Source organism: Anomaloglossus baeobatrachus, chromosome 1, assembly GCF_048569485.1.
Source record: "Anomaloglossus baeobatrachus isolate aAnoBae1 chromosome 1, aAnoBae1.hap1, whole genome shotgun sequence".
NCBI classification, from domain to species: domain Eukaryota; kingdom Metazoa; phylum Chordata; class Amphibia; order Anura; family Aromobatidae; genus Anomaloglossus; species Anomaloglossus baeobatrachus.
Window position 1 is genome coordinate 589,231,642 of NC_134353.1, and position 13,239 is coordinate 589,244,880.

The following is a 13,239-nucleotide window of genomic DNA, read 5'->3' on the forward strand; positions in this document are numbered from 1 at the left end:
GAATAGAAATAATCCAGAAATCATTATAATATATATGATTAACTGTGAGTCTGTGAATCTGATGAATTTTACAACTGTGCCCTCCATGTCTCAGAGCTTGTTCTTTCTTTTGTGCTATGCATTTCTCCTTTTTCTATTATGCTTCTTAGGCAATGTGTTAAGGCCCCATTACACGCAACGACATTGCTAACGAGATGTCGTTGAGGTCACGGAATTCGTGATGCACATCCGGCCTCGTTAGTGACGTCGTTGCATGTGACACGTACGAGCGACCGCTAATGATCAAAAATACTCACCTAATCGCTGATCGTTGACACGTCGATCATTTTCAAAATGTCGTTGCTGTTTCAGGACGCAGGTTGTTCGTCGTTCCTGAGGCAGCACACATTGCTATGTGTGACACCCCAGGAACGACGAACAACAGCGTTCCTGCGTCCTCCGGCAATGAGGCGTGACTTTCATGCGGCTGCTCTCTGCCCCTCCGCTTCTATTGGACGCCTGCCGTGTGACGTCGCTGTGATGCCGCACGAACCAACCCTTTAGAAAAGAGGCTGTTTGCTGGCCACAGAGACGTCGCTAGGAAAGTTAGTATGTGTGACGGATCCTAGCGATATTGTGCGCCTCGGGCAGCGATTTGCCCGTGACGCACAAACGATGGGGGCGGGTGCTTTCACGAGCGACATCGCTAGTAGAGATGAGCGAACTGGTCCCGGTTCGGCTCGAGGCAGGTTCGCCGAACGGGGGTCCCGTTCGAGTTCGGTTCGTCGAACGTTCGACGAACCGAACTCGAACGTATAGGCTATAATGGGAGGCAATCACAAACACATAAAAATGCATTATAAATGTACACAAACAGTCAATAAACATTGCCATAACACTTACCGGTCCTCGCGATCCCTTCTGCACTCTGTCTCCTGCCGCTATTCCATTCGATGATCGCTGAATCCTCCCGGTGACCTGCACTGCCAGCAGAGATGCAGGACCTATCGTGACGTCAAAATAGCCATGTGACCAGTCACGTGGCTATTATCTCATTGGCTACAGACTGGTCACATGACTATGACACGTCATGTAGGACCTGCGAGTGCATCTCTCCGGTACACGGTGCACATATGTGTATCGCCGTGTACCGGCGACATGCTCTAGCACACGGTCGACTCCCCATTCCGTTAGGGACCGGCTGACACAGCCGGTCATTAACGGAGATCACCGTTGCCATAGCAACGCAGTTAGCGGTGACATCACCGCTAACCGCTGCTCCGAGAGCACCGTTGCTATGGTAACGCGTCTGTCAGCGTTACCGCTAGCAGCCAGCACTGATCACTCACGGAGTGAAGGCTGCACGCTGCTTCCCGATTGTAGTGATGATTGTAGTGAGGATGGAGGTTCCCCAGCCCCAAGTGATGAGCTGGTGAATCTCATCCTCACTACAATCGTCACTACTACTACACTAGAAAGAAAGAAGATAGAAGAGCAGGATCGTGGAGGGCTGACAGGGGGTAATAAAGATGGAGTCTCTAATGTGTCTGTGTATTTATTTCTATTAAAGTATTTTTTCTCTGTGTGGTGTCTTTTTTTTAACCCTTTATTGGAGATTCTTAATGGCCGGGTCAAACGTGCCTGACATTAAGAATCTCTGGCTTAATACTGGCTGGTAAAACAAAGCCAGTATTAACTCATGATTACCCAACAAGCCACCCGGCTCCAGGGCTGTTGGAAGAGTTGGATACAGCGCCAGATGATGGCGCTTCTATGAGAGCGCCATTTTCTGGGACGGCTGCGGACTGAAATCCGCAGCAAAGGCGCCCACAAACCTCGGGCTAACCTGTGCTGCGGATTCCAATCCCCAGCTGCCTAGTTGTACCCGGCTGGACACAAAAATGGGGCGAAGCCCACGTCATTTGTTTTTTAATTATTTCATGAAATAAGTGAAATAATTAAAAAAAATGGGCTTCCCTATATTTTTGGTTCCCAGCCGGGTACAAATAGGCAACTGGGGGTTGGAGGCAGCCCGTGGCTGCCAGCTGTACCTGGCTAGCATACAAAAATATGGCGAAGCCCACGTCATTTTTTTGGTGGGCAAAAAACTTCTGCATACAGTCCTGGATGGAGTATGCTGAGCCTTGTAGTTCTGCAGCTGCTGTCTGCTCTTCTCCATACAGACAGACAGCAGCTGCAGAACTACAAGGCTCAGCATACTCCATCCAGGACTGTATGCAGAAGTTTTTTGCCCCCTGAAAAAATTATGTGGGCTTCGCCATATTTTTGTATGCTAGCCAGGTACAGCAGGCAGGTACGGCTGCCCCCAACCCCCAGTTGCCTATTTGTACCCGGCTGGGAACCAAAAATAAAGGGAAGCCCTTTTTTTACTATTTCATGAATTTCATGAAATAATTAGAAAACAAATGACGTAGGCTTTGCCCCATTTTTGTGTCCAGCCAGTTACAACTAGGCAGCTGGGGATTGGAATCCGCACCACAGGTTGGCCTGAGCTTTCTGGGCCCCACTGCTGCGAATTGCAGTCTGCAGCCGCCTCAGAAAATGGCATTTTCATAGAAGCGCCATCTTCTGGCGCTGTATCCAACTCTTCCAGCACCTGCCTGCTATACCTGGCTAGCATACAAAAATATGGCGAAGCTCACGTCCTTTTTTTGTAGTTTTTTGGCAAAAAAAATAAAAAATGCTTCCCTGGATTTTCCATTGCCAATGAAGGTAACACCAAGCAGTGGGGGTTAGCAGCCAGTAGCTGCTTGGATTACCCTTAGCTAGCAATACAAAAAATGCAGTGGGAGCCCATATATATTTTTTTTAATTATTTATTTAAATAACTAAAAATAAAATGGGCTTCCCTGTATTTTGATTGCTGGACATCACAGTGCTGTAAAAATAAATCTTTAAAAAAATGACGTAGCGCTCCGCGGTATTTTTGATTCTCAGCGCAGATAAAGCAGACAGCTATGGGTTGCCACCCCCATCTGCCTGCCGTTACCTTGGTTGGCAATCAAAATACAGGGAAGCCCATTAATTTTTTCTATTTAAAAAATAGTTAAAAAAAAAATGACGTTGGGTCCCCCCATTTTTGATAGCCAGCTAGGGTAAAGCAGACGGCTGTAGCCTGAAAACCACAGCTGACAGCTTTACCGTGGTTGGGGATCTAATGTGGAGGTCCCCTCAGGCTCTTTTTTATAATTATTTTATAAATATTAATAATTACACAATAAAAGTAGGGTCCCCCCCAAATTGGATCACCAGCCAAGGTAAAGCGGACAGCTGTGGTCTGGTATTCTCAGGGTGGGAAGGTCCATAGTTATTGGGCCTTCACAGCCTAAAATTAGCAGGCCGCAGGCACCCCAGACGTGGTGCATCCACTAGATGCGCCAATCCTGGCGCTTCACCCCAGCTCATCCCGTGCCCTGGTGCAGTGGCAAACGGGGTAATAAATCGGGTTGATACTAGCTGTAAAGTCACCTGAGATCAAGCCCAGCAGCTTGTGATGTCATGGCGTCTATTAGATACCCAACATCATAAACTGTCAGTACTAACAAAAACAAAAAATTGACAAAAGAAATTTATTTGAAAAAACAGTCCCCAAAACATTTCCTCTTTCACCAATTTATTGTAAGAAAAAAAATAAAGGGGTCCCACGACGACTCTGGACCGTCTAGAATATGGGGGGGAGACACTCAGGGAACGTATCCCCCATTTTCTAGGAGTGCGGACCCTTCATGTGAGGAGTGTGGGTGCAATGAATCTGCACTCACTCTCCCCGGGTCCACAGCAGCAGAGTCCATGTCGTAATGGTTGCTACCAAAGCTGCAATGCCCTGCTCATGAGGTAAGGGCATGCCTAATCAGGAGAACTACTGTAGAGGAAGCTCTGCTCACTGGTATATAGGTGCTCAGAGGTAATAATAGATAAAATTAGTGAGTAACCTCGGCACTCTATATCTCCCAGACTAAGTCAGTAAGTCACAATGGATAGTAATGCAAAATCACTCTTTATTGGTCCGTATTAAGAAAATTTTTTTTTCATAAGCATATATGTTTTTGTCCAAAACAAGTTACAAATGACGTTTCGGCCTGAGCCTTCGTCAGATTGGACTTATCTGCATGTAATCATGAAAAATGACAATAATCAGTATCACATAAGAGTGAGAGAACAATAACATAAACTCGAACAATGTAGAGGTACAATTGGGATGCAGCAAAAAAATTGCAACACAGCAAGAAATGAAACACATGATACAAATGTCATAATACAGTACAAGGACAATATAGTAATGACAAATATGGGGTCAGAGTAGGCTTAAGCTGGTGTCACACTAAACGACAGCGACAACGACGTCGCTGTTACGTCACCATTTTCGGTGACGTAACAGCGACCTTGTAAGTCGCTGTTATGATCGCTGCTTAGCTGTCAAACACAGCAGAAGCAGCGATCATAAGGTCTCTGTGCTACATGTTCAGAGAGCAGGGAGCCGCGCTTAGCGCTGGCTCCTTGCTCTCCTGCAGCACACATCGGGTTAATTAACCCGATGTGTGCTGCAGCTACATGTCACAGTGCAGAGAGCAGGGAGCCGCGCGCACTGCTTAGCGCTGGCTCCTTGCTCTCCTTGCTACAGTATACATCGGGTTAATTACCCGATGCGTACTGCAGCCACATGTCACAGTGCATTAGCCGGCACTGGCAGCAAGAGCGGAGGCTGGTAACCAGCGTAAACATCGGGTAACCAGGGAAAGGTCTTCCCTTGGTTACCCGATGTTTACGCTGGTTACAGCTTACCGCAGCTGCCAGTGCCGGCTCCTGATCGCTTCATTTCGTCGCTCTCTCGCTGTCACACACAGCGATGTGTGTGTCACAGCGGGAGAGTGACGACCAAAAAATGAAGCTGGACATTCAGCAACGACCGGCGACCTCACAGCAGGGGCCAGGTCGTTGCTGGATGTCACACACAGCGACAGCGACGGGACGTCGCTGCAACGTCACAGAAAATGGTGACGTAGCAGCGACGTCGTTGTCGTCATCGTTATGTGTGACACCAGCTTTAGACAGCTCTGGTACGAAAGAGATGTCAATCATAAAGTTACATGTGCAGTAGGTGTAGAACTACAGTATGCATGGCAGAGCTAATGGGTAGACCGACCATAGAAAAAGAACGGAGAAAAAGTGGAGAAAAAGTGGAGAAAAAATGAAGAAAAAGTGGAGAAAAAGTGGAGAAAAAGTGGAGAAAAAGTGGAGAAAAAAATGGAGAAAAAAATGGAGAAAAAGTGGAGAAAAAGTGGAGAAAAAAATGGAGAAAAAGTGGAGAAAAAGTGGAGAATAAGTGGAGAAAAAGTGGAGATAAAGTGGAGAAAAAAATGGAGAAAAAGTGGAGAAAAAGTGGAGAATAAATGGAGAAAAAGTGGAGAAAAAGTGGAGAAAAACATGGAGAAAAAGCGGAGAAAAAGTGGAGAATAAGTGGAGAAAAAGTGGAGAAAAAGTGGAGAAAAAAATGGAGAAAAAGTGGAGAAAAAGTGGAGAATAAATGGAGAAAAAGTGGAGAAAAAAATGGAGAAAAAGTGGAGAAAAAGTGGAGAAAAAGTGGAGAAAAAGTGGAGAAACAAATGGAGAAAAAGTGGAGAAAAAGTGGAGAATAAGTGGAGAAAAAGTGGAGAAAAAGTGGAGAAAAAAATGGAGAAAAAGTGGAGAAAAAGTGGAGAATAAGTGGAGAAAAAGTGGAGAAAAAGTGGAGAAAAAAATGGAGAAAAAGTGGAGAAAAAAATGGAGAAAAAGTGGAGAAAAAGTGGAGAATAAATGGAGAAAAAGTGGAGAAAAAAATGGAGAAAAAGTGGAGAAAAAGTGGAGAATAAATGGAGAAAAAGTGGAGAAAAAGTGGAGAAAAAAATGGAGAAAAAGTGGAGAAAAAGTGGAGAATAAATGGAGAATAAATGGAGAAAAAGTGGAGAAAAAGTGGAGAAAAAGTGGAGAAAAAGTGGAGAAAAAAATGGAGAAAAAGTGGAGAATATATGGAGAAAAAGTGGAGAAAAAAATGGAGAAAAAGTGGAGAAAAAGTGGAGAAAAAGTGGAGAAAAAAATGGAGAAAAAGTGGAGAAAAAGTGGAGAATAAATGGAGAAAAAGTGGAGAAAAAGTGGAGAAAAAAATGGAGAAAAAGTGGAGAAAAAGTGGAGAATAAATGGAGAAAAAGTGGAGAAAAAAAGTGGAGAAAAAGTGGAGAAAAAGTGGAGAAAAAGTGGAGAAAAAGTGGAGAAAAAAATGGAGAAAAAGTGGAGAAAAAGTGGAGAATAAGTGGAGAAAAAGTGGAGAAAAAGTGGAGAAAAAAATGGAGAAAAAGTGGAGAAAAAGTGGAGAATAAATGGAGAAAAAGTGGAGAAAAAAATGGAGAAAAAGCGGAGAAAAAGTGGAGAATAAATGGAGAAAAAGTGGAGAAAAAAATGGAGAAAAAGTGGAGAAAAAGTGGAGAAAAAGTTGAGAATAAATGGAGAAAAAGTGGAGAAAAAGTGGAGAAAAAATGGAGAAAAAGTGGAGAAAAAGTGGAGAAAAAGTGGAGAAAAAAATGGAGAAAAAGTGGAGAAAAAGTGGAGAATAAATGGAGAAAAAGTGGAGAAAAAGTGGAGAAAAAAATTGAGAAAAAGTGAAGAAAAAATGGAGAATAAGTGGAGAAAAAGTGGAGAAAAAGTGGAGAAAAAAATGGAGAAAAAGTGGAGAATAAATGGAGAAAAAGTGGAGAAAAAAATAGAGAAAAAGTGGAGAAAAAGTGGAGAAAAAGTGGAGAAAAAGTGGAGAATAAATGGAGAAAAAGTGGAGAAAAAGTGGAGAAAAAAATGAAGAAAAAGTGGAGAAAAAGTGGAGAAAAAGTGGAGAATAAATGGAGAAAAAGTGGAGAAAAAGTGGAGAAAAAAATGGAGAAAAAGTGGAGAAAAAGTGGAGAATAAGTAGAGAAAAAGTGGAGAAAAAGTGGAGAAAAAAATGGAGAAAAAGAGGAGAAAAAGTGGAGAATAAATGGAGAAAAAGTGGAGAAAAAATGAAGAAAGAGTGGAGAAAAAGTGGAGAAAAAGTGGAGAAAAAGTGGAGAAAAAAATGGAGAAAAAGTGGAGAAAAAGTGGAGAAAAAGTGGAGAAAAAGTGGAGAAAAAAATGGAGAAAAAGTGGAGAAAAAGTGGAGAATAAGTGGAGAAAAAGTGGAGAAAAAGTGGAGAAAAAAATGGAGAAAAAGTAGAGAAAAAGTGGAGAATAAATGGAGAAAAAGTGGAGAAAAAGTGGAGAAAAAAATGGAGAAAAAGCGGAGAAAAAGTGGAGAATAAGTGGAGAAAAAGTGGAGAAAAAAATGGAGAAAAAGTGGAGAAAAAGTGGAGAATAAATGGAGAAAAAGTGGAGAAAAAAATGGAGAAAAAGTGGAGAAAAAGTGGAGAAAAAGTGGAGAAAAAGTGGAGAAACAAATGGAGAAAAAGTGGAGAAAAAGTGGAGAATAAGTGGAGAAAAAGTGGAGAAAAAGTGGAGAAAAAAATGGAGAAAAAGTGGAGAAAAAGTGGAGAATAAGTGGAGAAAAAGTGGAGAAAAAGTGGAGAAAAAAATGGAGAAAAAGTGGAGAAAAAAATGGAGAAAAAGTGGAGAAAAAGTGGAGAATAAATGGAGAAAAAGTGGAGAAAAAAATGGAGAAAAAGTGGAGAATAAATGGAGAAAAAGTGGAGAAAAAAATGGAGAAAAAGTGGAGAAAAAGTGGAGAATAAATGGAGAATAAATTGAGAAAAAGTGGAGAAAAAGTGGAGAAAAAGTGGAGAAAAAGTGGAGAAAAAAATGGAGAAAAAGTGGAGAATATATGGAGAAAAAGTGGAGAAAAAAATGGAGAAAAAGTGGAGAAAAAGTGGAGAAAAAGTGGAGAAAAAAATGGAGAAAAAGTGGAGAAAAAGTGGAGAATAAATGGAGAAAAAGTGGAGAAAAAGTGGAGAAAAAAATGGAGAAAAAGTGGAGAAAAAGTGGAGAATAAATGGAGAAAAAGTGGAGAAAAAAAGTGGAGAAAAAGTGGAGAAAAAGTGGAGAAAAAGTGGAGAAAAAGTGGAGAAAAAAATGGAGAAAAAGTGGAGAAAAAGTGGAGAAAAAGTGGAGAAAAAGTGGAGAAAAAAATGGAGAAAAAGTGGAGAAAAAGTGGAGAATAAATGGAGAAAAAGTGGAGAAAAAAATGGAGAAAAAGCGGAGAAAAAGTGGAGAATAAGTGGAGAATAAGTGGAGAAAAAGTGGAGAAAAAAATGGAGAAAAAGTGGAGAAAAAGTGGAGAATAAATGGAGAAAAAGTGGAGAAAAAAATGGAGAAAAAGTGGAGAAAAAGTGGAGAAAAAGTGGAGAATAAATGGAGAAAAAGTGGAGAAAAAGTGGAGAAAAAATGGAGAAAAAGTGGAGAAAAAGTGGAGAAAAAGTGGAGAAAAAGTGGAGAAAAAAATGGAGAAAAAGTGGAGAAAAAGTGGAGAAAAAGTGGAGAAAAAGTGGAGAAAAAAATGGAGAAAAAGTGGAGAAAAAGTGGAGAATAAGTGGAGAAAAAGTGGAGAAAAAGTGGAGAAAAAAATGGAGAAAAAGTGGAGAAAAAGTGGAGAATAAATGGAGAAAAAGTGGAGAAAAAGTGGAGAAAAAAATGGAGAAAAAGCGGAGAAAAAGTGGAGAATAAGTGGAGAAAAAGTGGAGAAAAAGTGGAGAAAAAAATGGAGAAAAAGTGGAGAAAAAGTGGAGAATAAATGGAGAAAAAGTGGAGAAAAAAATGGAGAAAAAGTGGAGAAAAAGTGGAGAAAAAGTGGAGAAAAAGTGGAGAAACAAATGGAGAAAAAGTGGAGAAAAAGTGGAGAATAAGTGGAGAAAAAGTGGAGAAAAAAATGGAGAAAAAGTGGAGAAAAAGTGGAGAATAAGTGGAGAAAAAATGGAGAAAAAGTGGAGAAAAAAATGGAGAAAAAGTGGAGAAAAAAATGGAGAATAAATGGAGAAAAAGTGGAGAAAAAGTGGAGAAAAAAATGGAGAAAAAGTGGAGAAAAAGTGGAGAATAAATGGAGAAAAAGTGGAGAAAAAGTGGAGAAAAAAATGGAGAAAAAGCGGAGAAAAAGTGGAGAATAAGTGGAGAAAAAGTGGAGAAAAAGTGGAGAAAAAAATGGAGAAAAAGTGGAGAAAAAGTGGAGAATAAATGGAGAAAAAGTGGAGAAAAAAATGGAGAAAAAGTGGAGAAAAAGTGGAGAAAAAGTGGAGAAAAAGTGGAGAAACAAATGGAGAAAAAGTGGAGAAAAAGTGGAGAATAAATGGAGAAAAAGTGGAGAAAAAAATGGAGAAAAAGTGGAGAAAAAGTGGAGAATAAGTGGAGAAAAAATGGAGAAAAAGTGGAGAAAAAAATGGAGAAAAAGTGGAGAAAAAGTGGAGAATAAATGGAGAAAAAGTGGAGAAAAAGTGGAGAAAAAAATGGAGAAAAAGTGGAGAAAAAGTGGAGAATAAATGGAGAATAAATGGAGAAAAAGTGGAGAAAAAGTGGAGAAAAAGTGGAGAAAAAAATGGAGAAAAAGTGGAGAATATATGGAGAAAAAGTGGAGAAAAAAATGGAGAAAAAGTGGAGAAAAAGTGGAGAAAAAGTGGAGAAAAAAATGGAGAAAAAGTGGAGAAAAAGTGGAGAATAAATGGAGAAAAAGTGGAGAAAAAGTGGAGAAAAAATGGAGAAAAAGTGGAGAAAAAGTGGAGAATAAATGGAGAAAAAGTGGAGAAAAAAAGTGGAGAAAAAGTGGAGAAAAAGTGGAGAAAAAGTGGAGAAAAAAATGGAGAAAAAGTGGAGAAAAAGTGGAGAAAAAGTGGAGAAAAAGTGGAGAAAAAAATGGAGAAAAAGTGGAGAAAAAGTGGAGAATAAGTGGAGAAAAAGTGGAGAAAAAGTGGAGAAAAAAATGGAGAAAAAGTGGAGAAAAAGTGGAGAATAAATGGAGAAAAAGTGGAGAAAAAAATGGAGAAAAAGCGGAGAAAAAGTGGAGAATAAGTGGAGAATAAGTGGAGAAAAAGTGGAGAAAAAAATGGAGAAAAAGTGGAGAAAAAGTGGAGAATAAATGGAGAAAAAGTGGAGAAAAAAATGGAGAAAAAGTGGAGAAAAAGTGGAGAAAAAGTGGAGAATTAATGGAGAAAAAGTGGAGAAAAAGTGGAGAAAAAGTGGAGAAAAAGTGGAGAAAAAGTGGAGAAAAAAATGGAGAAAAAGTGGAGAAAAAGTGGAGAATAAATGGAGAAAAAGTGGAGAAAAAGTGGAGAAAAAAATTGAGAAAAAGTGGAGAAAAAATGGAGAATAAGTGGAGAAAAAGTGGAGAAAAAGTGGAGAAAAAAATGGAGAAAAAGTGGAGAATAAATGGAGAAAAAGTGGAGAAAAAAATAGAGAAAAAGTGGAGAAAAAGTGGAGAAAAAGTGGAGAAAAAGTGGAGAATAAATGGAGAAAAAGTGGAGAAAAAGTGGAGAAAAAAATGAAGAAAAAGTGGAGAAAAAGTGGAGAAAAAGTGGAGAATAAATGGAGAAAAAGTGGAGAAAAAGTGGAGAAAAAAATGGAGAAAAAGTGGAGAAAAAGTGGAGAATAAGTAGAGAAAAAGTGGAGAAAAAGTGGAGAAAAAAATGGAGAAAAAGAGGAGAAAAAGTGGAGAATAAATGGAGAAAAAGTGGAGAAAAAAATGGAGAAAAAGTGGAGAAAAAGTAGAGAAAAAGTGGAGAAAAAGTGGAGAAAAAAATGTAGAAAAAGTGGAGAAAAAATGGAGAAAAAGTGGAGAAAAAGTGAAGAAAAAGTGGAGGAAAAAAATGTAGAAAAAGTGGAGAAAAAATGGAGAAAAAGTGGAGAAAAAGTGAAGAAAAAGTGGAGAAAAAGTGGAGAAAAAGAGGAGAAAAAAATGGAGAAAAAGTGGAGAAAAAGTGGAGAATAAATGGAGAAAAAGTGGAGAAAAAGTGGAGAAAAAGTGGAGAAAAAAATGGAGAAAAAGTGGAGAAAAGGTGGAGAAAAAGTGGAGAAAAAAATGGAGAAAAAGTGGAGAAAAAGTGGAGAAAAAGTGGAGAAAAAAATGTAGAAAAAGTGGAGAAAAAATGGAGAAAAAAATGGAGAAAAAGTGGAGAAAAAGTGGAGAATAAATGGAGAAAAAGTGGAGAAAAAGTGGAGAAAAAGTGGAGAAAAAAATGTAGAAAAAGTGGAGAAAAAATGGAGAAAAAGTGGAGAAAAAGTGAAGAAAAAGTGGAGGAAAAAAATGTAGAAAAAGTGGAGAAAAAATGGAGAAAAAGTGGAGAAAAAGTGAAGAAAAAGTGGAGAAAAAGTGGAGAAAAAGAGGAGAAAAAAATGGAGAAAAAGTGGAGAAAAAGTGGAGAATAAATGGAGAAAAAGTGGAGAAAAAGTGGAGAAAAAGTGGAGAAAAAAATGGAGAAAAAGTGGAGAAAAGGTGGAGAAAAAGTGGAGAAAAAAATGGAGAAAAAGTGGAGAAAAAGTGGAGAAAAAGTGGAGAAAAAAATGTAGAAAAAGTGGAGAAAAAATGGAGAAAAAAATGGAGAAAAAGTGGAGAAAAAGTGGAGAATAAATGGAGAAAAAGTGGAGAAAAAGTGGAGAAAAAGTGGAGAAAAAAATGGAGAAAAAGTGGAGAAAAAGTGGAGAAAAAGTGGAGAAAAAAATGGAGAAAAAGTGGAGAAAAAGTGGAGAAAAAGTGGAGAAAAAGTGGAGAAAAGGTGGAGAAAAAAATGGAGAAAAAGTGGAGAAAAAGTGGAGAAAAAAATGGAGAAAAAGTGGAGAAAAAGTGGAGAAAAAGTGGAGAAAAAAATGTAGAAAAAGTGGAGAAAAAATGGAGAAAAAGTGGAGAAAAAATGGAGAAAAAGTGGAGCACCCTTTGGTGCCTTTCATGTGGCACTAAGGGGTGCTTAGCTTTGTATTTAGCCAAAAAAATGAAAAAAAAAATGACGTAGGGTTACCCCTAGTTTTGTAGCCAGCTAGGGTAAAGCAGACGGCTGCAGCCTGCAGACCACAGCTGGCAACCTCACCTTGGCTGGTAATCCAAAACTGAGGGCACCCCACGCTGTTATTTTAAATTAAATAAATAATTTAAAAAAAAAAACACGTAGGGGTCCCCCAAAATTGGATTACCAGCCAAGGTAAAGCAGACAGCTGGGGCCTGATATTCTCAGACTAGGGAGGTCCATGGTTATTGGACTCTCCCCAGCCTAAAAATAGCAGGCCGCAGCCGCCCCAGAAGTGGCGCATCCATTAGATGCGCCAATCCTGGTGCTTCGCCCCAGCTCATCCCGCGCCCTGGTGCGGTGGCAAACGGGGTAATATATGGGGTTAATACCAGATGTGTAATGTCACCTGGCATCAAGCCCTGGGGTTGGTGAGGTCAGGCGTCTATCAGATACCCGACATCACCAACCCAGTCAGTAATAAAAAAAAAATAGACGACAACCACATTTTTATTTGAAAAAACACTCCCCAAAACATTCCCTCTTTAACCAATTTATTAGAATGAAAAACAAATCCAGGTCTGGTGTAATCCAAGGGGTTGCCATGACGATCCACACTGTCCCAGTCAATGAAGAGCAGGATGTTCCCCATTGACTGGGAGAGCAATGCAGTGACCTGAGCTAACATCAATGGGTCAGCCCAGGTCACTGCAGGGCATGACAAGTGCTGCTGTCAGCGAGGTACATTACCTGCGCTGATCTCCAGCACTGCCGACAGCCCCTGTCACTGAGGTCAATGACCGGCGCCTTCACATCAAGTATCGCGAGAGGTCCGTGACGTCTCGGGTCGGAAGCGAGAGGTGATGTGACAAGCGGCGGCCATGGAGGAAAGTGACAGCGCTGAGGTCGGGATGGCGGGACTTCATCACCGCAGGTAAGCCGAGCGGGCGGGGGGGGGGGATGTGTGTGTGTGTGTGTGTGTATGTATGTGTACATGCAGCGGGCAGGAGGGGGCGGAGTGAGCTGAGCGGGGAAGTGTGGGCTTCCTGCACATAACTAAGATAAACATCGGGTTACTAACCAAAGCGCTTTGCTTGGATACCCGATGTTTATCTTGGTTACCAGCTTGTGGCAGGCTGCCAGCGATGGCTCCTGCACACTGTAGCTGTAAAAAGCCCTGCTTTTTGCTGCTAGAACCGTTCTCGAACGTATCTAGAACTATCGAGCTTTTGCAAAAAGCTCGAGTTCTAGTTCGATCTCGAACAGCCCCAAAAATCACTCGAGCTTAGAACTGGAGAACCTCGAACCACGAACCGCGCTCAACTCT

The 13,239-nt window shown here is 40.6% G+C and overlaps 1 protein-coding gene across 2 annotated transcripts in view; it reads left to right on the top strand.

Annotated features, from left to right (window-relative positions):
* Positions 1-13,239, top strand: part of LOC142296463 (transmembrane channel-like protein 1) — a 197,330-nt gene that overhangs the window by 55,451 nt on the left and 128,640 nt on the right. The gene's annotated exons all lie outside the window — the stretch shown is intronic.